At 39.7% G+C, this 25,595-nt stretch overlaps 1 non-coding gene across 1 annotated transcript; it reads left to right on the top strand.

Moving 5' to 3' along the window:
• The first annotated feature begins 16,690 nt into the window (after positions 1-16,690).
• Positions 16,691-16,773, top strand: TRNAL-UAA. The gene has a single exon. It is a non-coding gene; the product is annotated as a tRNA-Leu (tRNA).
• The last annotated feature ends 8,822 nt before the right edge of the window (positions 16,774-25,595 follow it).

Raw genomic sequence — 25,595 nt, 5'->3', positions numbered from 1 at the left:
GAGCTGTGAGATCCGAAGCAGCAGTGTCGGAGGCACTGGGCGTGATTGGTGTGGGCTTGGTGATCAAAGCACCAGAACACGGGATACGTTTCTACCGGAGTGTGGAAGACGGGGGGAAAGTAACGCGGAGTCGTGAAATCCTGGGATAGTAGCGCGGCGACGTGAAACCCGAAGCAGCAGTGTGGTGTCACTGGGCGTGATTAGTGCGGGCTTTGTGATCAAAGCACTAGATCACGGAATTCATTGTGTCTTGGAACCAAGGAGTGGTAGATATAGTGAATTGGCTCTTGGAGAAAAGAGCAAGTGGAGTAGGAGGATTACACTACCTCGCGAACCACTATAATTGTCTTGTGTTCTTTACTGCTTTCTTTACATACCGCTCTTTACATATTTGCTCTCACGAAGATATACTGCTCACACAATCTCACACACACTTTTTGTTTAATTATTTCCGCTGTGCACCATACTCTAACAATCTAGTTATGAGTTTTGGTTTATCTCTGGCTTAGCAATTGTTGTGCTGTGCGAAAAAGTTTGAAAGTCTATTCACCCCCCCCCCCCCCCCCCCCTCTAGACTTTCACCTTACCTCTTTTGGGACCAACAATTGGTATCAGAGCAGGCTGCCTATCTGAGTCAATCTCTTTTTAAACTGATACCAACAATTGGTATCAGAGCCTGTAGCCTATTTGAGTCAGTTTATACCAATCTTTGGTATTTAAACACGTTGCCCAACTGGGTTAACTGTTTTTGACTGCTAGGCTGATCCATTCTACAAAGTGTGTGAATTGGATTAATCTTTCATATCTCACGTGATGATGATGAAGAAAGATTTAGCTCAAAATCTATTATTCTCTCTTGATAAATTTGATGATTGGAAAGTTCGTATGCAGGTACACTTATCGGCTTTACACGATGAAATGTGGGAAGTTATTTCCACTGGCCCTATAGAAATATTAAAAGTCAATACGGCGTTTGTTATATCCCCGGATGCTCCACAGTACGTACAAAAGCCAAAACCGGAATGGACATCGGACAATAGAACGCGGAATAATCTTGACAATATTGCCAAGGATATTCTATTCAAAGCCGTAGATGATACAATATTTCCGAAGATCTGAAAGTGTGCCACTGCCAAAGAAATATGGGAAACTCTCATCAAGATTGGCGAAGGAGATGAACAAGAAAAAGACAATAAGCTCACAATCGCCATGAAGAAGTTCGAAGATTTCAAAATGCTTTCAAATGAAAGTGTTGCAGACATGGAAGCTCGAATGATCAAAGTTCTTGGAGAGATTAGTGATCTTGGCAAAAATATTAGCCAAAAAGAAATTAATCTCAAAATCCTACGAGGCTTACCATCTGCATGGGATATGAAGGTTACGGCTATGCGCGATCACCGAGATCTAAGAATGTTGTCAACAGACAAATTATTTAGTGATCTAAAAGCATATGAGTTCGAAATGAAGGCCAAAGATGATGATGTTCATGAAGCTCGAAATTCTGCTCTAATGGCCGAACAACCGTCAACCTCCAGGTCAGTAGAAAATAATGTTGATTTTATGACTGACGAACAATTTGCTCTTTTTGTCAAAAAGTTTAGAAGGTTTATGCGAAAAGGAGACAACAAAAATTCTGCTCGTGGAAAATTCATCTCTCGCATAACACAAGAAGAAAAAGTCGAAGAAAATAAGGATTTGTGCTACAATTGCCGCAAACCCGGACATTTTAAAATAAATTGTCCGTATCCGATCGTTAGCAAGTATCAAGGCAAAAATGTTGAATCTACGCCGAACAAATTCGAAAGCAAAAGGTTCAAGCGCGACAAAAGAAAAGCTCTCGTTGGCAACGAACCAAACGAAAATGATGATTCGGAGGATTCATCATCAAGCGATGAAAGCTCATATTCGGACGATGATACGGCGCTAATATGCAAGCTAATGGAGTTGAGTACAAGTGAAGATTGTCTTATGCCTCTTGACGCAGAGGAAGAAGAGGTAAGTTCTAATTCTTTCAATTTTGTTAATTCCTCTTTTTCTCGTGAATCTATTGATAATCTAATGCGAGATTGTCAAGAGATTATGCTCACTCATCCTCAACTCAAGGAGCGCAATAATATTCTAATTCTTGAAAAAGAAGAAATGAATAAAAAATTGCAAGATGCTTTACTTGAAGTGAGTAAATTGAAGAATGAAAATATTCATCTTCAAGAAGAGTGTAAAGCAAGAGAGGTTAGAAAACATAATCTTAGAGCTACTATTGCTACGTTCACTAATTCGTCTAAAATAATAGATAAAATGGTGAGCATGCAAAAGCCATCAGGAGATAGAACTGGAATTGGTTATGACTCCACATGTTCTCAAACCCCTCAAAATCTGACTAATTCTACTACTACTTTAAATAATAAAGTTCAATTGGTAAAATTTGTTAAAAGTCAGAATAGCACGATGAGACAAGGACTTGGCTATCAAACAAATGCAAAGTTGAATGTTGAAAGGCCGAAACAAGTTTATACTACGGCAAAGCAACAAAAATTCTACAAGCAAAGATATGCCAAAGAGTCAAGTGTAAAAAGATTTCATAGAAAAGAGGGAAGCTTTTCTAGAAATAAAGTTGGGAGATTTTATCCAACTCAAAAAGATTGGTTGTGCAATAGATGTAATGCTTTTTATAGACCAAAGCAGCCATTCTCTTCCCAGGTGCCAAAATATAAAAATAATTTTCAAAACCCGGCGCCAAAAATATTTTCTAATGTGAGTTATGATTATCGTGTCTCTAATGGTTACAAATCGCCTCATCTTAATTCAATAAGATCAAGGTGGGTTTGGTTACCAAAAATCACTAACAGTAAAGGACCCAAGCAAGTATGGGTACCTAAAGTTAATTAATCTTTTTTGCAGGATGTTTGGTACATCGATAGTGGTTGCTCACGCCACATGACTAGAAATAAATCATATCTAGTGAATTTCAAAGAAATTGATGGACCAAAAGTTATATTCGGTGGAAATCAAAATTATGGAGTTACAAAAGGAGTTGGCACGATCAAGAAAAATGGTTTGAAGATTGAAGATGTTTCTTTCGTTGAAGGATTAAAATTTAATTTGTTGAGCACTAGTCAATTTTGTGATAAAGGCTATCTTGTAGAATTTTCTAAAGATAATTGCCTAATCAAAAATGAGCTCACAAATGAGATTGTTTTATCTGGAAAACGGCGAAAGAACATGTATATTGTGGATTGGAGCACTAGCAAAGATTCAGTGTGCTTAATGGCCAGAAATTCGAATGAAGCTAATTAGGAATGGCACAGAAAGCTCAACCACTTAAACTTCAAGACCATCAATCAACTTGCAAAGAAGAATCTAGTAGAAGGCTTGCCAGATATTATCTTCAAGAAGGACCAAGTGTGTGATGCATGCCAACGCGGAAAGCAAATCAAATCATCATTCAAATCAAAGACACACGAGTCAACGTCAAGACCGCTAAGCTTACTACATATGGACTTATTTGGACCGGTTGATCCAATAAGTGTAAGTGATAAGAAATATACTCTCGTTGTTGTTGATGATTTTTCCAGGTACACTTGGACCGTGTTTCTCAAGAAGAAAAATGAAGTTGAGCAAGTTCTACCGAAGCTGTTGAAGCAACTACAAAATGAGAAAGAATTGCAAATATCAAAAATACGAACGGATCGCGGAACCGAGTTTGTGAATGGAGTTATACAAGCTTTTTGCAATTCACATGGAATTTCTCATCAATTATCTGCCGCAAGAACACCGCAACAAAACGGTGTTGCCGAAAGAAGAAACCGGACGCTCAAAGAAGCCGCACGAGTGATGATTAGTGCTGCCGGTCTCCCGAAACGCTATTGGGCGGAAGCTATCAACACTGCTTGTTACACACAAAATCGAAGCATGATCCATAAGCAGTACAAGAAGACGCCATACGAGCTATATAAAGGGAGAAAACCAAATATTGGTTATTTTCATATTTTTGGATGCAAATGTTTTATTCATATTAATGATAAATTGCATCTAAAAGCTTTTGATGAGCGTGCAGATGAAGGAATTTTTCTAGGATATTCAGCTACCAGCAAGGCGTACAGAGTTCTGAATAAAAGATCAGTGGTGGTTGAAGAATCCATACACGTGGTATTTGATGAAAAATCACAAATCAAAAATGGCGCTCTGGACGAAGAAATTACACAAAATGGTAACAAGTGTCATATTGATTTTTGTGATACTAATGATACGTGTGAAGATGATGTTTTGCAGGGAATGGATGAGTTGGAAATTAATTCTCTAGAAAATCCCATCCCTCACCCAGAAGAAGTTGGAAATTCTTTAAATAATAATTTTGGGAGTGATGCCTCACGTGGGAATGGAAATGCAGTACAAGTTGGTGATCCAATTAATGATCAAATTGCATGTGATGTTGGTAATCAATTTCAAGACAATTTAATTGATGAAATTCGAACCAACACTGCAAATTCACAACAAATGGATCCACCCAGTACCATGCACCCATTTCAACCAGATTTAAGATGGCTCAAAAATCACCCTCCAGAATTAATTATTGGGAATATTCATGAAGGCGTGAAAACAAGATCATCTACCATGGAAGCATTGTTCACGTGTTATCTATCTCAGATTGAACCAAAAGAAATTGACGAAGCTCTCAATGATCCGGATTGGATAAATGCTATGCAAGAGGAGCTCGATCAATTCAAAAGAAATGATGTTTGGGAACTTGTTCCAAGACCGCCGAACCACAATGTTGTAGGAACCAAATGGGTCTTCCGGAACAAAGCAAACGAAGAAGGCGTGATTGTTAGGAATAAAGCAAGGCTCGTTGCAAAAGGATACTCTCAAGAAGAAGGAATTGATTTTGATGAAACTTTTGCACCGGTAGCCCGACTTGAAGCAATCAGAATTTTCCTAGCCTACGCCGCACACAAAGATTTCACTGTTTATCAAATGGATGTGAAAAGCGCATTCTTGAATGGTCTACTCGAAGAAGAAGTTTATGTCGAACAACCCCCAGGTTTTGAGGTAAAAGGCGAAGGTGATAAAGTCTACAAACTTAAAAAGGCATTGTATGGGTTGAAACAAGCACCTAGAGCTTGGTATGATACTTTGTCAATGTTCTTGATAAGCTGTGGATTCACCAAAGGCCTTGTTGACAAAACTCTATTTAGAATTCAAGATGGTGATCATATTTTATTAGTGCAAATATATGTTGATGATATTATTTTTGGAAGCACTAACAATTCTTTGTGTGAGAAATTTTCGAAGCTTATGCAGAATAAATTCGAAATGAGCATGATGGGTGAATTGAATTACTTCTTGGGCTTACAAGTCAAACAACTGAAAGAAGGAGTATTCATCAATCAAGCAAAGTACACCCGCGACTTGATAAAGAAGTTTGGCCTTGATGGAAAATCATCGATCAAAATTCCAATGAGCACATCAACAAGGCTGGACAAAGATGAAGATGGAAAAGATGTCGATCAAACAAAATATAGAGGAATGATTGGTTCACTTCTATATCTTACTGCAAGCAGGCCAGACATTTCTTATGCTGTGTGGGAGTGTGTGCAAGATTCCAAGCAAATCCAAAAGAAAGCCACCTCACCGCAACAAAGAAGATCATACGATATTTGAAAGGCACAATCAATGTTGGATTGTGGTATCCAAAAGGTACAGATTTTACTCTAACAGGTTTTTCAGATGCGGATTTTGTAGGTTGCAAAATAGACAGAAAAAGCACTTCCGGGACATGCCAGTTCTTGGGGGGAAGGCTTGTTTCTTGGTTCAGCAAAAAGCAAAATTCCATCGCAACTAGTACCGCCGAGGCCGAATATATTGCTGCAGGAAGTTGTTGTACGCAAATTTTGTGGATGAAGCAACAATTGAAGGATTACGGAGTTAATTGTGATGACGTTAGTATTTATTGTGATAATACTAGTGCAATCGCTATCACTCACAATCCGGTGCTTCACTCAAGAACCAAACATATCGACATTCGACACCATTTCATAAGGGATCACGTTGAAAAGAAAAATCTGAAGATCGAATATATCCCTACGGAAAACCAAGTTGCTGATATTCTCACGAAGCCTTTATGCGAAACGAGATTTTCTACCTTAAGGCACAAGTTGGGAATGATCGAAATGAGCTAAGTATCATTGGACTTAAACTCTCTATTTAAATTGATACTTGTGCTCAAAATTAATTGTTTTACGTGGATAAATTGTTTCATGTGTTTCTATGCATGTTTTTATTCGAAATATTTATGTGATAAAATTGCAATATGTGTTAGGAATTTATTTGTGTTTTTGCATGTGTTATTTAACGTAAGATCATATGCCATGCAAATTAATTTGATGAAATGTGCAATTCTTGATTTATTTGCTAATTTGCTTTAAATTGCATGTTTTAATGTGTTAATCAGTTTTTGAGTATGTGTTCATGTTAACTAACTTGTTTGCATGAACAATTTGCTCTAAAAATGATTTACCATGTTTATTTAATTATATATGTGCCTAATGTGATTTACCGTGTTTTATATGTGTTTCGTGCATATATATGATATAATGTGTTAAAATGCTTTAAGTTAATATTTTTCGTTTCTAAAATCTGTTTTTAGGATGTAAAATTTTATATAAAGCTGTTTCTAATTATAAATTAGGAATATGTGTGTTAATTGTGTTAATTTCCAAATTATATGTATTTTAATTAGGAATGCCGTGTATATGTGTTTAATATTTTGGTATGTGTGATTAATTATTTGTGGAGTAATTTTTGCTACTAACGAGATGTTTTAGTGTGTTTATATTTGTGGTACACGAATTTGAGAAGGAAATCAGGAGATAAAGGAGGAAAATTTAGAGTTTAATTGGGCATCAAACCTCCACCCATAAACTCCTACCCTTTCTAAACCTCCACCCAACCTAAACCTCCCCCCATAATCCTCTCCTAGATCAAATCTTTCCAAACTGATTCATTTTCTCTCTCAAATCGGCATGCCCATACCTCCTCTCAGCTAAATAATCTCAATCGACTCCCACATAGCAATTAAACCCCTCATTAAACTCTCCCCTCTAAACCGTTGCCCATCAAATCTCTTCCCATCCACCGCTATCTCAGGCAATGAGAAGCCTTGCCGCTATCCGTCACATCCCGTAAACTCTAAACGACGGCAAACAATATTTACTCTTCATCGGCAAGTGAACCGATTACACTCCTGACCGCCCTATATATTGGGAGACAGCCGAGACATACCAGTTGTGGAAGATTTTGTTGTTTGAATTTTTGCAGGTGCAAGATGGTGTCCAGCGAGTCTCAAGAAAATGAGATAAGGAAGCAAAGTCAGAGAACCTGGGAGAAAGTTCTCAAACAACCCCGAAGGGCAACACGCACGGACGGACGAAAAATGGCAGGAGAAACACCAAGCAACCCTCTGGTGTTAATATCTGATGAAAGGGAGCAAGAAAAGGAGTCACCAAAAATTCAAGCTGTAGCAGAATCACCACCGCGTGAACCGGGCTTTATCTATGAAGAAGATGATGGTGCCAAGAAACCATTGGCAGAACAAGACCGAGTGGAAGGGTCTGAGCCTCCATTCATGAAATTTTCTCCGGTTGTTCAACCTGACATATATGCTGAAATTCTGAATATGAGCAATTCAGAATATCTCCAGTATTTAAAACAACTGACTTTTGGACCGGTTCTACCTCCTCCCGGTTTCGGTTTTGATGGGCTCTATCAACCTCCTCCCCCACCAGAGCCTCTCCCAAAGTTTCCACCAAGTCTGCCAGTTCTTGCACCCCTGCCACAAGAAATCCCTGCTCCTTCACCGCCTCCTCGGCAGATGCCACTCAACCCGTTCATCTGTCCTCGAGTGGACTTTACTAGGTTTTTTAATCAAACCTATTCATCTTCAAGCTCAAACGGGTCGATGTTCGAGGAAAGTGAGTCCAGTGGTGACTCAGGACCGGGATATGCTCCTTCACCACCAGGAGGCTATGACTCAGAAGACTGCATGAGTACGGGCTTTTCTGCCTGTTGAAGAAATGTTATGCTATCTCTCTCTCTCTCCTTCTCTGTAAGAAGGAGATAAATAAAATTTTATGGAAGTTTTTGCTACTGGTCTTGTCTATCTCTATTTTCTCTCTGCCTCTCTCTCCTACAAAATGAAAAATCCCTACGTATATAAAAAGATCAAAAGTTTCGTAGCCAAAAAGATACAAAAAAAAAAATTATATGAATAAAAATAAAATAAAAAGGGAATTTAAAAAAAAAATTAAATTATGGCTACAAAAGGGATAAAAAGAAGAAAAGATTAAGAGGAGAAGTGTCAGTACAAAAAGAAATAAGAGAACAAGTGTCAGAAGAAAGAAGAAGAGATATACCAGTGGAAGTTGCAGTAGAAGTTGCTACTGAGAGTAGACTGCAAATCACAGAGGATTTATCCAGTGTACTGCCAGTACACAATACCGAGTCTACCATGCACATCATGAACCCTGTTCTAGAAAATGAAGATTTATTTGCAGACAATTACACGAGAACAGAAGTCTTAGAAGAACAGGTTGGTGATCTCAATCAAGAAGCCGAATCACCTGAAGAAGAAGGGATGCAACTTATTGACACAGTTATTCTCACAGATCCGAATAAAAGTCCATTCGGATCCCCTCAAAATTTTGTGCAGATGGATGAACAAGAAGATGACATATTCTCATCCTTATTTGCCAAAGTTGCCGAATCCAGTGATGTTGTTTGTCAAACAATTGGAGAAAAATTGGTTGAACAAAACCAAATGCTAGAACAACAACACACGGATACCCGAGTCAATCTGAAGGAGTTAATGGAGCATCATAATATTTTGAAGACTCAGATTGACAAAGCAGAAAGAATCTTGAAAGGAGAAGTGACGAAAGGCTTACTTGAAGTCATTCAGCTCATGAAGAAGGAGCGTGAAGCAGCTGAAAAGATTCACAATGAACGTCACTTGAGACAAATCAAGGCGATTCAAGATCAAGAAAGCCGAATCAACAAACTTGAAGCTGAACTCGCAGTTACAACAAACAAGCTTGACAACGTGCAAACCGTTTCTATTGAAACACACAACAGTGTTGAAACTGTGAAGGCAAACCAAGACCGAGATTTTAAGACCCTTGCATTTTTTGTTGATAACGCCAAAAGGGGGGAAGAAATTCTCAGTCACTTGGCTTTGCAACAACAAGAATTTATTCTTGGAAGTCAACAACAGCCAGTAGTGTCTACTCAAGGTAGAGGCCGAAGCCGCGGACAATCCTCACAAGGACCATCTCAGATTGGTTTTGCTCAGTTCGCGAATCCTAGTCTTGGTACGAGTACATCGAAGGTTGTTGAACAGCGTGGCTGGTTCGAATGCTCTAAGGGTACCGCCACTCAGACAACAATATGGACCAAAGAAAATTTACCAAGCATGATCAAGAAATGGCCCGCAGCCGATCAAGCCCAATGGATCTCGGAGAAGAATAAAGAAGAAGAAGGCAAAAGGAAAAGAACCGAGATGTGGTATGAACTAAGAGATTTCACCGGAAATATGGGCATGAATCTTGGAGAAGAAAGACGCTTTGAAGAATGTGTCTTATGGTGGGAAAACGGAGTTCTTCCGGGCAACAATATCAAAGAAGCTTTTGGACATTACATGGTCGGACAGCTTACAAAGAAATTTCAGAATGCAAAGTTCAAAGATGATTTCTTCAAGCTCAGAGAACATGTCAAGGAAATTTTGAAGAAAGATTTTGGTGTGAAGAAACCCAGAAGGTAATCTGAAAATTCTCTTAAGCTGATATACTCTATTTTCGAACCTCTGTTGCGTATTTCTCTATAAATTCAAAATATATCAATAATAATTTCCCATGGTCTATTTTGAGTCTTTAATTTTAGTTGTTTAATGTAATTAGACTTTCGTGAATTAAAAGACAAGAAATATGTCAAACGCACGACAAAATTAAAAATTGATGATGATCAAAATAAAAATAATTCAAGATGCGTTTAGGAGCTTGTCTAAAAATTTAATTCACAAGTTTCTTTTGATTGTGTCTAGAAAACCATTTGTTAAACTCATCTTGGCTTTGTCAAATAAAATTGAGCAAAAAGATTATTTTTCAAAGACTTAAAGCCAATGACTGAGTATAGGTTTTGGCATTATCAAAAGGGGGGAAATTGTTAGGAATAAAGTGTAATGGTTTTGATATGCCAAATTTGTATTTGTAGATCCCCCAATTTTATTTCATAGGTCTAGTAGAGTCTTAGACCATGATCGGGAAATTATTTAATTATGAAAAGAGAAAAACAGAGGAAAATGGATGAAAATAGAAGAAGAAGATATAAAGGCGAAAATCAAGAATTTGTCTGGAGAAAATGACAAATTGAAGAAGAAGTTGAATGATATGAATTCACGTCGCTACTACTCAAAGAAGATATCCCAGAAGAATTTTCGTGAAGAAAATTAATATTGGAAGAATGCATGAAATTGACTTAGAGATCAAGCATCTATGGAAAGAAAGAAGTACATCAAATGTGATTGGAGATTTAATCAAAAGTTGTACGGACGAAGTGGATGATGCTTGATATATTATCCGAAATGGCTCAAGTTTGAAACTCACCATCAATAATTTTACAAGGTAAAATTTGAGAAGTCAAATTAAATTAATCTGATGGAGTTGGGCGCTAGTTTAACCTTTGGGCGCCGATTACAAGTGGAAATTGGCTGGCAATTGAGATTGGGCGCCGATTACAAGTGGAAATTGGGTGGCAATTGAGATGCAATTGCACTTGGGAGCCGATTTCATAGAAATTGAAATTGGGAGCTAGTTCAGAGAAATTGAAATTGGGAGCAAGTTTCACATGGGAATCAATTCAAGTTGTAGAATTGAAATTGGGAGCCAATTCAAGTTGTAGTATGGGATGCAATTCAGATTGGAGCAATTGAATTGAGATGAAATTCAAAGAGAAGTCCGTAATTGGAGCACCAGGAGATGTTGGGAGCCAATTGCAAGTCAAAGTCAATTGGGAGCCAATTACAAAGGAGAAATTCAATTTGGGTGCCAATTACAAGCCAATTGAAATTGGGTGTCAATTACAAAGGAGAAATTCAAATTGGGTGGAAGTTCAAAGCCAGTTTGAAGTCTGAGAACACCCAGACGTGAGAATGAAGAAGATGAAGCAGAACTTACAGTGAAAAATATTCTCACAAGGAAAATACTAGTCTAACTAGTATGGGATTAAAATAAAGATTATTTTTGAATCCCAAAGATACAAGGACCACTTTAGAGCTGATCAGAGAAGCCATTCTACACCAAAACTGAGACCCAGATATTTCCACTCAACGTAAAACCAGAGGAATATCAGATGAAGTTTGGGAGCTCATTTACATGGAGATGAAACTCCATCAACGGCTAGCTTATCTCTTTCTGACATTTTTGCAGAAGATAAGATAAGATCTCTGACAAAAGATACAAGATTTCAAAAATGAGAGCGTCTTTTTCCAACGGACAGATTCTCATTACCAGCTATAAAATGATGAAGATATGAAGACTTGAAGAAAGGGGGAATAACGAGCAAAGAGCAGAGAACTAAAAATTCTAAGAGCTAAAATCTTCATGTGTGAGAAAAAGAACTCAGAGAGCTTCAAAAGAGAAATATTCAGAGAGTTCTTAAACAGAGCAAAGCAGAGCAAAAATATCAAGTGCTTTACTTGATATATTCAAAGAGAGAAAACACTCAGAGCTATCAGGAGAAATCTTTCCAGAGTGTTTATCTTCATCAAAGAGACCTGCGCATCATTGAAGATCAACTACAGAGTCTCAGAAGTTGGAAGCAAGACAACACTTGTTTTGGAGCAAAACAAGAGAAGGGAGGAAAGTAGCACGGAGCTGTGAAATCCTGGATTGTCACACGGAGCTGTGAGATCCGAAGCAGCAGTGTCGGAGGCACTGGGCGTGATTGGTGTGGGCTTGGTGATCAAAGCACCAGATCACGGGATACGTTTCTACCGGAGTGTGGAAGACGGGGGGAAAGTAACGCGGAGTCGTGAAATCCTGGGATAGTAGCGCGGCGACGTGAAACCCGAAGCAGCAGTGTGGTGTCACTGGGCGTGATTAGTGCGGGCTTTGTGATCAAAGCACTAGATCACGGAATTCATTGTATCTTGGAACCAAGGTGTGGTAGATATAGTGAATTGGCTCTTGGAGAAAAGAGCAAGTGGAGTAGGAGGATTACACCACCTCGCGAACCACTATAATTGTCTTGTGTTCTTTACTGCTTTCTTTACATACCGCTCTTTACATATTTGCTCTCACGAAGATATACTGCTCACACAATCTCACACACACTTTATGTTTAATTATTTCCGCTGTGCACCATACTCTAACAATCTAGTTATGAGTTTTGGTTTATCTCTGGCTTAGCAATTGTTGTGCTGTGCGAAAAAGTTTGAAAGTCTATTCACCCCCCCTCTAGACTTTCACCTTACCTCTTTTGGGACCAACATCCACAATTAATTTGGTTATCCTTTTATTCTTATAAAGAATAGACATGTGCTACACATTAGCACATCTCGTAGGTGCGAACAGATCAGCACTTACGAATCCATTCAGTTTTGACCGAAAGGCCACAAACCCGAATCAGTGCTTCCGAAATTGAAGCACGAATCAGTGCTTAATAGTGAAGCACGAAACATGCTACACAAGGCACAAATCAATGCTGCCAAACTAACGCATCGATTCCAAAGCAATATTCTATTGCCTTAAATTATAAACTCCTAGCAACATTCGGTTTCTTAATTTATAATTTTAGTGCTACCTAGCACAAGGATTATTAGTTAATTATACAATTAACCAAACCTCCTTTCGTGCTAATCACATAGCACTTTTACAACGCTAAATTTAATTAGCCACATACGAAAGGTTTAAGCTACGTAAATTAACATTAAGACCAATCATAATCTAGCACCTTTATTGCTATTACCAAAGAACCAATTGCTTAAGTTTTCAACACCTAAAGGTGCAGCCACCAAGTGGCCGAAAGTGCCTAATTAGGCACTCTACCTAGTGCTTAATAGCACTGTTACAGTGTTTTAATTCGCACTTCAAAGTGCCAAATTAAATTGCACTTTCCATTAGTCCTACAAAAGCACTATCTACCAAAACACAATTTGTCTCAAATTTAAATATACTAGTATAACTTGGAATTTTTGATCAAGTTAATTATAACACAATTAAAAAAACCAAATCAACCAAATTTCCAAAACTAGTTGAACCAAACTCATATAATCGTTCTTAGAATATTATATAAAATATTCAACACTTGAGTTGTGACGCTCACGATTATATAGTTATCCCAATTTTTGACAAATTGATCCTTGAAATCCTTATCGTTCTACATGAACCTGAACCGAAGTTCTTTACGGGATTTCGAACATGTAACACGCTTGTTACATTTCGTTCCGGCCGTTAAGCCATTTTAGCATTTTCCAAATAATGCTCCGTGATGCACCACGCACCCATATTGAATCTTATATATATTAAAAATATCACACAAGAATATTTTAAAATATACAAAGTTCAAAACACGCAAATGAAACAATTCATTTTATTCAACAATAAAATGTATCACAAGGATACTACAACATTTATTTAACAAATAAATAAATAGGAAAAATTACATTGGAAACCAATTTCCATTATTCCTATGTAGTAGTCCTTCGAACCCGTGTGCCTTGTTCCATTCTCAACCGTCCACTCCACAACGGGTGGTCCATAGCGCACATCGGGGGTACCTCGGTTGTGACCTCACTCGTCCAACCATCCACATGTTTTAAACATAGCGAAGTTGTCCTCAACCTTTTCACTAGGATGACGGTTCGCTTTGTAGTGGCATTTCTCCTTCTTCTCGTAATCTTCTTGAAAGCTAAGCTTCCGCTTGAGTTTCTTTCGATTACGGTTGAAATCATTGGTAACACTACCATAGTCCTCCGACCATGTAGTCATTACACCATCATAGGATCCTTCGTGGCTTTCAGCCGATCTACTAGGCAACACAATAGGTACCAATTGTGTGCCACGAGCCACAGGTCTACCGGATCGTGAACCAACGTTCTCCAGAGCACCATCGTGTGTCTTTGCAACTCCCATGGAAATATTATTTCCAACGTTGCCGCCGTCAACCGGCATCACAGAATGTGCAACATCGTTGCCGTTCTGACCATTTGAATGTGCACCTCCGGCAACATTCACGGATCCAACACTTTTGGAATCCATCGAGATGTTCATTATTAAAAATTATAAGGTTTTAAGATTGTTGGTGATAATGAACCACAATCGATTTAATATCCCAAAAAAAATATTTATATATACACACACAAGTATATAAAATATTATTGGATATTTACCCGACATATATATATACACACAAATATATATAAACGGATCCAAAGGTTATATATACATGTATATCTACGAAAAAGATATACCAATATATATTAACCAAATTGAAACTAATAATCCTTGGATTATAAGTCCAATCTAACTAATATATCAAAAGAGGGAGAACGGATTTTTGCTTAAAAGCATAATCCAAAACAAGAAAGAAGAAGAAGGAAGAGAGAAATGTACAAGTTAGGCGAGTGTCTTTCTTTCCTTAAAACCTTATTTGCCACCTCCCAAAAGTGCTAGGAGCGTTGTGGCCTAGGTCTCCCAGGATAAAACGTACAACGGTTCGACGTTTGAGCACCCAAACGAACGAACCCGGCGAACGAGAGCACGGGCAAAACACAGCTTCAAGAATGGAGTAGAAGCAGAGGTATTTTGTGGCTTGGAAAAATTATTTTTCTTGTGTGTTTTTGTTACTTTTTCCCTTAGAAAAATTCTGCTGCACTCTACCCCTTCTTATATAGGGAATGAGGAGTGAATAGCCTTTATTATGGCATTTAGGGGCATCCCTTCAACTCTTGTAACATCAACCATTAACATGGGTGTTAATTCAAAAAAGAGCTCTCTGTATGCTATACAATTTAATAAGCTTAAAAAGAGCTCATGTATAAATAGTGGGGAAAATTCTCTTCCCACACCAATGTGGGACAAAAGCTCACCTTTTCCCTTCATTTTCCAACTCAAATGGGTCTACTTTGAGAATCAATATCTCATTCACCCATTATCCGTTTTGAGCGTACAATATATCAATCTCTTCGTCTCACTATGAAGAACCCGAATCCACTTTGACCCGACCCAAATCGGAAGTGGACCTCACTGATAATTGTACCACAAAATAGCCACTTAATATGCCATTTTATGCCATTTTAAGCTATTTTTTCCAACATTTAATCCTTTTACGGGCTTTCCGATCGACCACAGATTTCAAGAAAATGATCCAAGACATTTTTGATAGTTTCAACCACTCTCTAGAAGACATCTTTATATTTTGGGAAGGCTTGGAGTCAAGATTTCTTCGTAGATTAAATGTGTTTTTCTATGTTCTTCAATTCGTTTATCGTTTATTTCATTTTTGCCTCAATGTTCAGAGGCTAAACATGTGGTTCTTGAATTTATGATCAACCGTAGTATGAGACCTTGTTCTTAATTGGTGCTAGTACTCGCAGCCCTTGTGTCTTAACTAGTATATATATTCGTGCATATATATATATATATATATATATATATATATATATATATATATATATATATATATATATATATATATATATATATATATATATATATATATATATATATATATATATATATATATATATATTTCAATAAAAGTAGTAGTAAACAAGAGTATTGTTGTAGATAGTTAAAATCCAGAATAAAAATTATGTCCTAACAATTTTCATATTAAAATAAATTAAGTCTTCTTAATGCGATTTCGATAAGTTAGTAAAACTTAATTTATTTTATTTAAAGTGACATGATTATAATAGACTTACTTATATTGTTGTAGAGTAATTAAAGAGATGCAATGAAATTATAGCATACAAATTTATAAGTTTTCCTTGTGTATATGATTAAGACCTCAATTGTTATAATATGTAAATTATTCATCTTGTAAATTCTCATTGATATTTTAAAATATTAACTCTTTCCCTAAAAGATTGATTAGATAATGAAATTTTTGTATTTAAATTTTTAAAGTAGAGAGAAATTTTCTCTCATACATAATAGATCAACTATTAATAAAATGTACATTTTAATAAAAGTAATATCGTTTTGAAATAGGAAACTAAAATTTGTGCTACCACAAATAAGGTCATATTTATGGATATTAAGATTTTATTTTTTTAAATTTTAAACACGCACATAGAAGAAATATTATATACATACTACAGAGTGGATATAAATAAATATGATATAGTGTTTATGTGCATTAAAATATAGATGTATCATATAGATCAATTATTATGAAAAATAGTATAAAATAAATGTTATTAAACATAATGTATTAGTTGATACCCTTAATGACGTGGTTTTAGACCAAGGTCTACGATGCAAAGTAGACCTTGGTATGATCTATGATATAATTTGCGGTTGCAATTGGAATAAAAAGAAAATAAATAACTTTAAAACAATAAATATGAAAAGTGAAATTTCAACAATTGCGACAAAGGAAAAAAAGTAAATTTAAAATAACAAAAATAGATGGATTGGCTAGTTTGCCCGAGAGGTTAAGGGGGAAGACTTAAGATCTTTTGCACATAAGTGCACGTGGGTTCGAACCCCACAGCTAGCATTTTTAATTTTTAGAGATTAAGGTAAAAATTTTTATTAGTCAACTTTTTATTTTCAAAGGTTTAATTTTCGCCACGTCAAGGACATCAGTCACATCACCGTGACAAGGTTTTGTCGCCTAGCTCAGTAAATTTTGACACGTCAATCGATATAGTCGTGTCGAGGGCATGTCAATAGTTGAGAACTCTATTTAATTAAGTCGCGTTTTTCATCCTTTTACGGGCTTTCCGATCAACCAAAGATTTCAAGAAATTTTTGATAGTTTTAACCATTCTCTAGAAGACATCTTTATATTTTGGGAAAGCTTGGAGTCAAGATTTCTTTGTAGATTAAATGTGTTTTTCTATGTTCTTCAATTCGTTTATCGTTTATTTCATTTTTGCCTCAATGTTCAGAGGCTAAACATGTAGTTCTTGAATTTATGATCAACCGTAGTATGAGACCTTGAATTAATAATTACTGTCTTATTAAATTCATGATTCATTGTTGTATAAATTTTCTGACAGGGATATCATTTGTATGTGTAGATCCCACATGATTAAAAGGAAGGAATTGCAACCCTAAATGTAGTATGACATCAATCATCTTTGTTCAAGTCAAATTGTTCAGTCTTGAAGTTTTTAATTGAGAAGAGATTCTAGTTAATCAACCTATATGTTAATTGTTGATACTCTTTAAATAAAATAAAAACACAAATTAGGAGATCTCACGGTCTTTGGATATACAATTGTTGTTAGAATTTATTTATTATGATATGATCAATGATCGCTTAAGGGGATTCATAGATTCAACTACCCTTTATTTAATTACTAGTTAATTAATTTACTTAATTTTTATTGGTTTCCCCAGGTTGCCTTGCTTGTTGATTAGTCATTTGTTTTAATTTTTTTGAAAAACCAATCTGGCGATTGTATTAATGAATCAAAGCCGTAATAGCGTCAGGAGGGATAGAATCCCAGTACATAGGCTGATCTTGTGTAAAAGCTAAGGAAGCTAAAGTTTGCGCATGTAAATTAACCTGTATAGTGACATAATTTAACGAAATACGACTAAACAAAGACATAAGTGTTCTGCATTGATCAATTGTGACCCCAACATACGAATGAATTGGTGTGTCATGGTGCCGCATAGTTGTACTTAATACCATGCAATCCGTGAGTAGACTTACTGATGTGTCGTTCCGTTCTAGTAGCCAGGACAGTGCCTCCTTATATGCATGTGCCTCCACCGTAAGCGGTGAGAAACAAACAGGTAATTTGCCATTTTTTGCTGCCACAAAAGAGCCCTCCGATGCAATAAGTACTATACTGTACGTGGCCTCTCCCGTGTCGTGACGGAAACCCGCGTCCACATAGCATCTTGGACCGTTGCCGTCCGTTCCGGTGGGTGGCGCCGGAGCCAGCTGCGTTTGGCGGTATCGGGCAGCGCCGTAGGCCTGCAAAGATGCGGCTGCCATTCTGCCGACATCGGCAGGTCGCATCATAGACCCCTTCCAAACGGCTAAGTTGTGGCTCCTCCAAATATGGTATAACACGGCTACCAATAACCGGGTTTGCTCCTCCGTTAAGACCGCCAATGCCCCTTTTAGCCATGTTGAAACGAATCTGTAATAATATTAGTGATAGGCAATTGTGTTATATTCCAAACAAGTGTAGAATATTCACAGAGCACTAAAGCATGTAACACATCTTCATGATCTAAAGCACACATTGGGAATATTGGATCCACCTCAACCCTTTTAATAATCAAATTAGTGGTTGTGGGTAAAATATCACATATGACTCTCCACAAAAATGTCTTCCACTTGGGAGGGACTTTTAATTTCCACATCAAAACTCATTTATCAAACACAGCTGGATTATTCTCATAGTTCCCAACAATACGCCTATAGGCATTCTTCACAGTGTATGTCCCCTTTGGGTCACCCATCCAATACCACGAGTCCTCATAGTCAGGACTAACAGGGATCATACTTATCTGGTTCACATCTTCAGGAATAAACAGGTTAGATAAAATATGTGGATCTCATGTATGTGTTTGTAAATCAATCAAACCCGCGACCCGTGCCTCTCTTAACTCTTCTGGCATCTCTGTTTGGATTAAGGGGCTAGGGTTATCTGGTAGCCACGGGTGTCCCCATATCAAAGTCGTCTGCCCATTTTCAATTCTCCTACGCACCCCAGAGACTACCATTGCATGTGCCGCCGTAATACTTCTCCAACAATAACTTGGGCAATTCCCAATAGTAGCATCAGTAAAACTGCTTGTGGGGTAATATCTTGCCTTATAAATTTTTCCTGCAAGCGTTCCTGGATTTGTTAGAAAATGCCATGCCTTTTTTTCCAACATAGCAAGATTAAAAGCCCTTGTGTCCTTGTCATATATTTAGGCTAGATAATAATTAAGTCAAAATTGGTGCTAGTACTCATAGCCCTTGTGTCTTAACTAGTATATATATATATATATATATATATATATATGTAACTTATAATATTAATATTGCTGACACACCCCCTCAAGCAAAAGGGTGGTGAGCCACAACATTGAGCTTGTCACGGAGAGTTGAAAAACGAGGCCCCGGCAACGGCTTGGTGAAAATGTCTGCCAGCTGATCCTTAGTAGACACAAAATTAACGTCCAAGTCCCCGGAGGCAACCTTGTCCCGAACAAAGTGGAAGTCAATCTCAACATGTTTGGTTCTGGCGTGGAAGACAGGATTGGCGCAGAGATAGGTGGCACCTAGATTGTCGCACCAGAGAGTGGATGGTTCGCCGGAGTGTAGGCCAAGTTCACGAAGCAGCGAGACAACCCATGTGACCTCTGTGGAGACATCTGCGAGGGCCTTGTACTCAGCTTCAGTTGACGATCGAGCTACCGTGCGTTGCTTCCGGGATAGCCAAGAGATAAGATTAGTCCCTAAGAAAACCGCATAGCCGCTAGTACTCTTTCTGTCGAGTGGGCATCCGGCCCAATCCGAGTCCTAAAAGGCGTGGATGGCGAAGGAGGAGGAGACAGAGATGCGTAACCTGTAGTCGAGAGTGCCCTTAATATACCGTACAACTCGTTTCAGAAGACCCCAATGATCATTAGTTGGGGAGTGCATGAACTGGCACAGGCGATTGACAGCGTAGGATAGGTCCGACCGTGTGATAGTCAAGTACTGGAGTGCTCCGACGATGCGCCGGTATTGAGTTGGGTTGTCGTACGGTTGATCGGAAGGAGAAACAGGCTGAGTGACGGCAGCCGGTGTTGCCAGCGGTTTGCAGTCAGACATTCTAGCTCGGTTCAAAATATCCTTCATATAGCGACGTTGAGAGAACATGAATCCCTTATCGACCTTCAAGGTTTCAATCCCGAGGAAGAACCTAGGAGTACCAAGATCTCGGATCTTGAAAGTAGTAGATAGGCGATGTAGAAGAGTAGAGATGAGCGTGGGGTCGTTCCCATCATAATAATGTCGTCGACATATACAAGAAAGTATACCCGGGATGTGCCAGCAGAGTAGTGGAAAAGAGAAACATTCGTCTTGGAGGGTAAGAAACCTGCAGAGATAAAAAAATCATGTAACCTTTTAAACCAAGCTCGTGGAGCTTGCTTAAGGCCATACAACGACCGTTGAAGATGACACACGTGGTCTGGATGCGTCGCATCCTCATACCATGGTGGTTGTTTCATGTAGACTGTTTCAGCTAAATGTCCATTTAGGAAGGCATTGTGTACATCTAGCTGTCGCAACGTCCAGCTGTGTGACACAGCCAGGGAGAATAGAAGACGAACGGTGGTCGGTTTGACCACAGGGCTAAAGGTGTCAAAAAATTCTCGCCTGCAACCTGATTGAACCCTTTCGCAACAAGACGGGCTTTGTACCGTTCTATAGAGCCACCCGCATTGCGTTTGGTGCGAAACACCCACTTGCAACCAATAACATTCATGTGCGGCTCAGCCGGTACAAGGTTCCAAGTATGTTGTGTAATAGCGCATTGAACTCCTTGTCCATAACGTCACGCCACTGCGGATGCCCAACAGCCTGTGAATAGCAGGTAGGGTCAATGGTTGCATTTAGGGCATGAAATTGTTCGCCAGTACCCCGAGTCATGTGTCTGAGTTTCATCACATGCCCTCTTTCTTGGTGCTGGGTTTGTGTAGCCTGAGCCCGGGGTGGTGCTGTCTGCACGGGCCCTTCAATGGCTAAGAGAGAAGGCCCCCGAGCCAACGGTACCGGACTGTGTCGACTCATAGGGCCGGAGTCTGTCGGTGCAGTTTGAGTAATGCATGGGACGTGTGACACGACCGGTCCAGCGGCCCACGGTATTGCGGGTGGCATGGTCTGAGCACTGTTGTGTAGAGTCGAGTCTGAAAAAGGAAAAACAGATTCGTCAAAGTGCACATGGCGACAGATATAGATTTTTCCACTCGTTAGGTTCATGCATCTATAACCCCTAAAGGACGTAGGATACCCTAAGAAGACACAGGGTGCCGAGCGGTACTCTATCTTGTGGCGATCGTAGGGCCCTATATATGGGTAACACCGGCACCCGAAGACTTGGAGAAAAGTGTATGGTGGAGGAGTTTTATGTAGGCGTGTGTATGGGCTCTCAAATTGCAAGATTGACGTGGGTAAATAGTTGATTAGGCAGGTAGCCGTTTCAAAAGCAAAGTCCCAATATTGTTGAGGGACTGAGCTTTCGGCTAGTAGGGCTAACCCGGTTTCAACAATATGCCTGCTTTTGCGCTCTACTCGACCGTTTTGTTCGTGTGTGTATGCACATGACTGACGGTGAGTGATGCCAAGTTTAGTAAAGGTGTGATGTAACTTGCGGTATTCCCCACCTAAATCGGATTGAATAGACTTGATAGAACGCGAAAATTGACATTCTACCATGACACAGAATGACTCAAAAGTTTTATATATGTCAGGTTTTAAGCGTAAGGGTTAAAACCAGCAGAAACGCGAATAATCGTCTACAAATACCAGAAAATATCTAAATCCACTAGCAGAGATTACAGGAGCAGGGCTCCAGATGTCGGTATATAACAAATCTAACACATTTTTACTAGAATAGGAAACTCTATCTAATGGAAATCTGGAAGCTTTGCCGAGATGACAAGGTGTGCACGACCCAGACGACTTGACTTTATTTGGAGCTACCGGACATGACTGTAAGACACGATTTTGGACGTGGGCATGCGGATGGCCCAACCTGCGGTGCCAAACCATAGGAGTTGCACGAGAAGTGAGATATGCAAAATGAGACTGAGAGACTGGGAGCCTGCATAAGTCACCCGAAGTGGGACCTCTAAGCAGCACCGCCCTGGTGATTGAATCCTTCACAATGAAACAATCTTTGTGAAATTCAAAAAACACATGATTATCATTTGTAAGCCGGTAAACAGACAATAAAGGAACTGACAACTTTGGGACATATAGCACATTAGATAAATGTAACAGTTTGGACTCGGAAGGTATAGACGCATGACCAACCCGCGAAATTATCAAAACTGCGCCATTGCCAACACGGGGGACGTTACTACCAGTGTACTCATCCGATTGTGACATCATGGATGCATCGGGTGTGGCATGGGCCGACGCCCCGGTGTCCGGAAACCATCCCGCCGTCGAGGTTGTTGCCTCTGCGTCCTCGCTGGAGACTACCAAATTTGCATGTGCCGGCGGTTGAGGTGCATACCGTTTGTAGAAGTAAACCACGGTGTGCCCTTGCGACCGGCATATTTGGAAACGCGGTGCACCATCACGGCCACCACGTCCACGGCCTTGACCGCCCCGACCACGACCTTGGTTGCCACGGCCATTTCCACTCGATCCACCTCGTCCGCCATCACCACCATTGTGGCGACCTAAACCAACATACAGCGTTGACGGAGCAGCCATCATTCCGCAATCAGACCCAGTCGGGAAATCTTCGGCGTGTATAAACTCCTGCACCTACAGGTAATCGGAGATCTGAGGAATTATTACGGGTGTACTTGCCGCCGTGAGGGAAGATGCCATGGCTCGATATTCCGGACGCAAGCCGCGGAACACGAATAGATTCTGTTCGTCGAGCGAGATAGGTCGGCCAACGTGCGCAAGGTCTTCCACCAACAGTTGAGCACGACCCAAGTATTCTAACGCACTGTTGCTGCCCTGCCGGAGAGAATGGAATTGGCCGAGAATACTCAGACACCGGGCACGAGACGAATTGCCCAGCGCTGCTCCGATGTTCTCCCAAACCTCTCTGGACGTGGTTCTGCTGACAGCCAAATGCATCACTTCATTGGAAAGTGACGATATGAGCAGAGATAATAGGGATTGATCATGCTTGATCCAGGCTCTGTACGCCGGATTTGGCGTCGGAGCCGCAGTGGTTGCGTCAGAGAAGGAGTCGCCGGAGGCCGGAGCAGCGACAGTGGGCAGTGGGCATGACGTCTCCCCGTCGACGTAGCCGAGGAGCTCCTGTCCACGGAGGAACGGCACTAGCTGGGTTCGCCAAAAAAAGAAAGTTCCGATACTTAAGCTTTATCGAAACGAAATGGTGAGCACTCGAGAGGGGATTTTGGGAGGTGGCCGCAGGGGATGCGCCGCCGGCGGTGACAGTCCGTTCGGACGAATTGGTAGACATGGTTGGGATTTTTCGAAGGTAGCCGGCTGGTGTAACACCCCAGATTTTCAAGACATTTTAAGCTTATATAATAAAGGTAATATCTCATTACATCCCAAAGTATATCATAAGTGTACGGGGTGCTATGCCACACCTGGGCTAGAGAACCCAGGTGCACAGGCGGTCTAACTAATATCTAATGAAACACAATGCATAATATGGCACGCAGGCCGAAAGGGAAACTACTCTACTTCTACGCTCCGGTTCTAGCGCGCTCCCGTGCTCTAGTCCTCTGTGCCTGAAAGCCAAATATATCTGTTCACCTATCTGCCGGAGCTGCCCGAGAATGCCGCGGGTAGGTGGCGGGTCCCCTACCCCCACCTACCCCCCCACTGACTCTTTTCATCACTTTTCGCCCCGGGAACCGTTGTGGAACCCGAAACCATGGCCTATCATGCTTTTCTAACCCACTCCAACGCGTTGAAATACAATACATATAGAGATATATAGCACATAGCACATAGCACATAGCATCTCTCGCTGAACAGATATATTTGGCTTTCAGGCACAGAGGACTAGAGCACGGGAGCGCGCTAGAACCGGAGCGTAGAAGTAGAGTAGTTTCCCTTTCGGCCTGCGTGCCATATTATGCATTGTGTTTCATTAGATATTAGTTAGACCGCCTGTGCACCTGGGTTCTCTAGCCCAGGTGTGGCATAGCACCCCGTACACTTATGATATACTTTGGGATGTAATGAGATATTACCTTTATTATATAAGCTTAAAATGTCTTGAAAATCTGGGGTGTTACAGCCGGTGTTTATGAGACACGTGATCGGCGTTTGTGGGGAGAGAGGAGAGAGAAACAACCTGGACTATCTGATACCAGATGAGATAAGCGTTAACAGTTTCAATTCCAATACGATAGAGGTTACAATACTAAAGACTAAAACAATCAGCGTAAGGCAATCCTATCTATCAAGAAAGCCATAGACGTATGCTGACTGACTCGAGTTACTGGGCATCCACATATGCTTCGCAAAGGTTGTTTGCTATGCTGTTCACTTCAAGTTCAATCAATAGGCCAGAGGTGGTGTGGAATGCCGTTTGGGAATTTCTTGCGAAGGATGCACAACTTTAGCGTCGACGTCTCATGCAAAATCTAGGTATATCGGCATCCAATCTATTTATTCGACTTTGTTATTTGCTTATCATTATTTCTTTTTTTTTTTTGAATGCTGCTTATCATTATTTCTAAATAAACTAATTTTTTGATTTTTTTTTTCTTTTTTGTTCTGTGAAGAGTTTGTGTTATCGAATTCGGATAAGAAACAGTTCGCTCTGGTGGAGTTAGAGAAGTTGTTATCTCTGTGGGGGGAAGAGCTTGATGGACTTTCACGAAATGCCAATTCGAAAGGAAAGCAGCATGTGTTTGATGGAAAACATGTTGATAGCTGAAGAGTTGGTGTATGACAAGGAATCATTGAAGATAGAGCATGAAGGTAACACAATTGACGGACGAAAAAAAAGAATGTCTACCACTCTATGATGAATGATATTGATTCTAATGGAGATGGATTGTTCTTGCCAGGAGGCAGGACGACGCATTCTAAATTTGCTATACCATTCTCTTTGAACGAAGATTCCACATGTAATATATCGTGACCTTGCTAAGCTTATAATAATGAGCAAATTGATAATATGGGATGAAGCAGCAATAACGCACAAACATTGTTTTGAGGCTTTGGATAAAACCATGAGGGATCTTTGAGGTTCGCCATACCGGTAGCGATGAAAAGACATTTGGTGGAAATATAGTAGTTTTGGGCGGTGATTTTAGACAAATTCTTCCCGTTATTCCGAAAGTAACTAGACTAATAGTTGTCGCAACCACTATTAATTCTTCATACCTTTGGACAAATTGCAAGGTATTGAGGCTCACGAAAAACTTGAGATTATGGAGCTTAGCTTCAGCCAAAGATAGACAGACAGTTGATTGGTTTTCAAAATGGATTGCAGACATCGGAGATTGGATTATAGGGGTTGTAACCGACGGTTTGTATGAGATCGATATTCTGGCATGGTTTCTGTTTAAGTGTGGACTCGATCCCATAGCAACTATAGTGGAAAATACTTTCCCAAACACGAGATATGGCATGCTTGATGAGTCACACATAGAAAGCCAAGCGATCTTCTCACCGACTTTCGATGTTGTTGATCAAAT

This window comes from Ipomoea nil, unplaced genomic scaffold (assembly GCF_001879475.1).
Source record: "Ipomoea nil cultivar Tokyo-kokei standard unplaced genomic scaffold, Asagao_1.1 scaffold2144, whole genome shotgun sequence".
NCBI classification, from domain to species: Eukaryota; Viridiplantae; Streptophyta; class Magnoliopsida; order Solanales; family Convolvulaceae; genus Ipomoea; species Ipomoea nil.
This window is presented reverse-complemented; position numbering and strand designations above follow the sequence as displayed.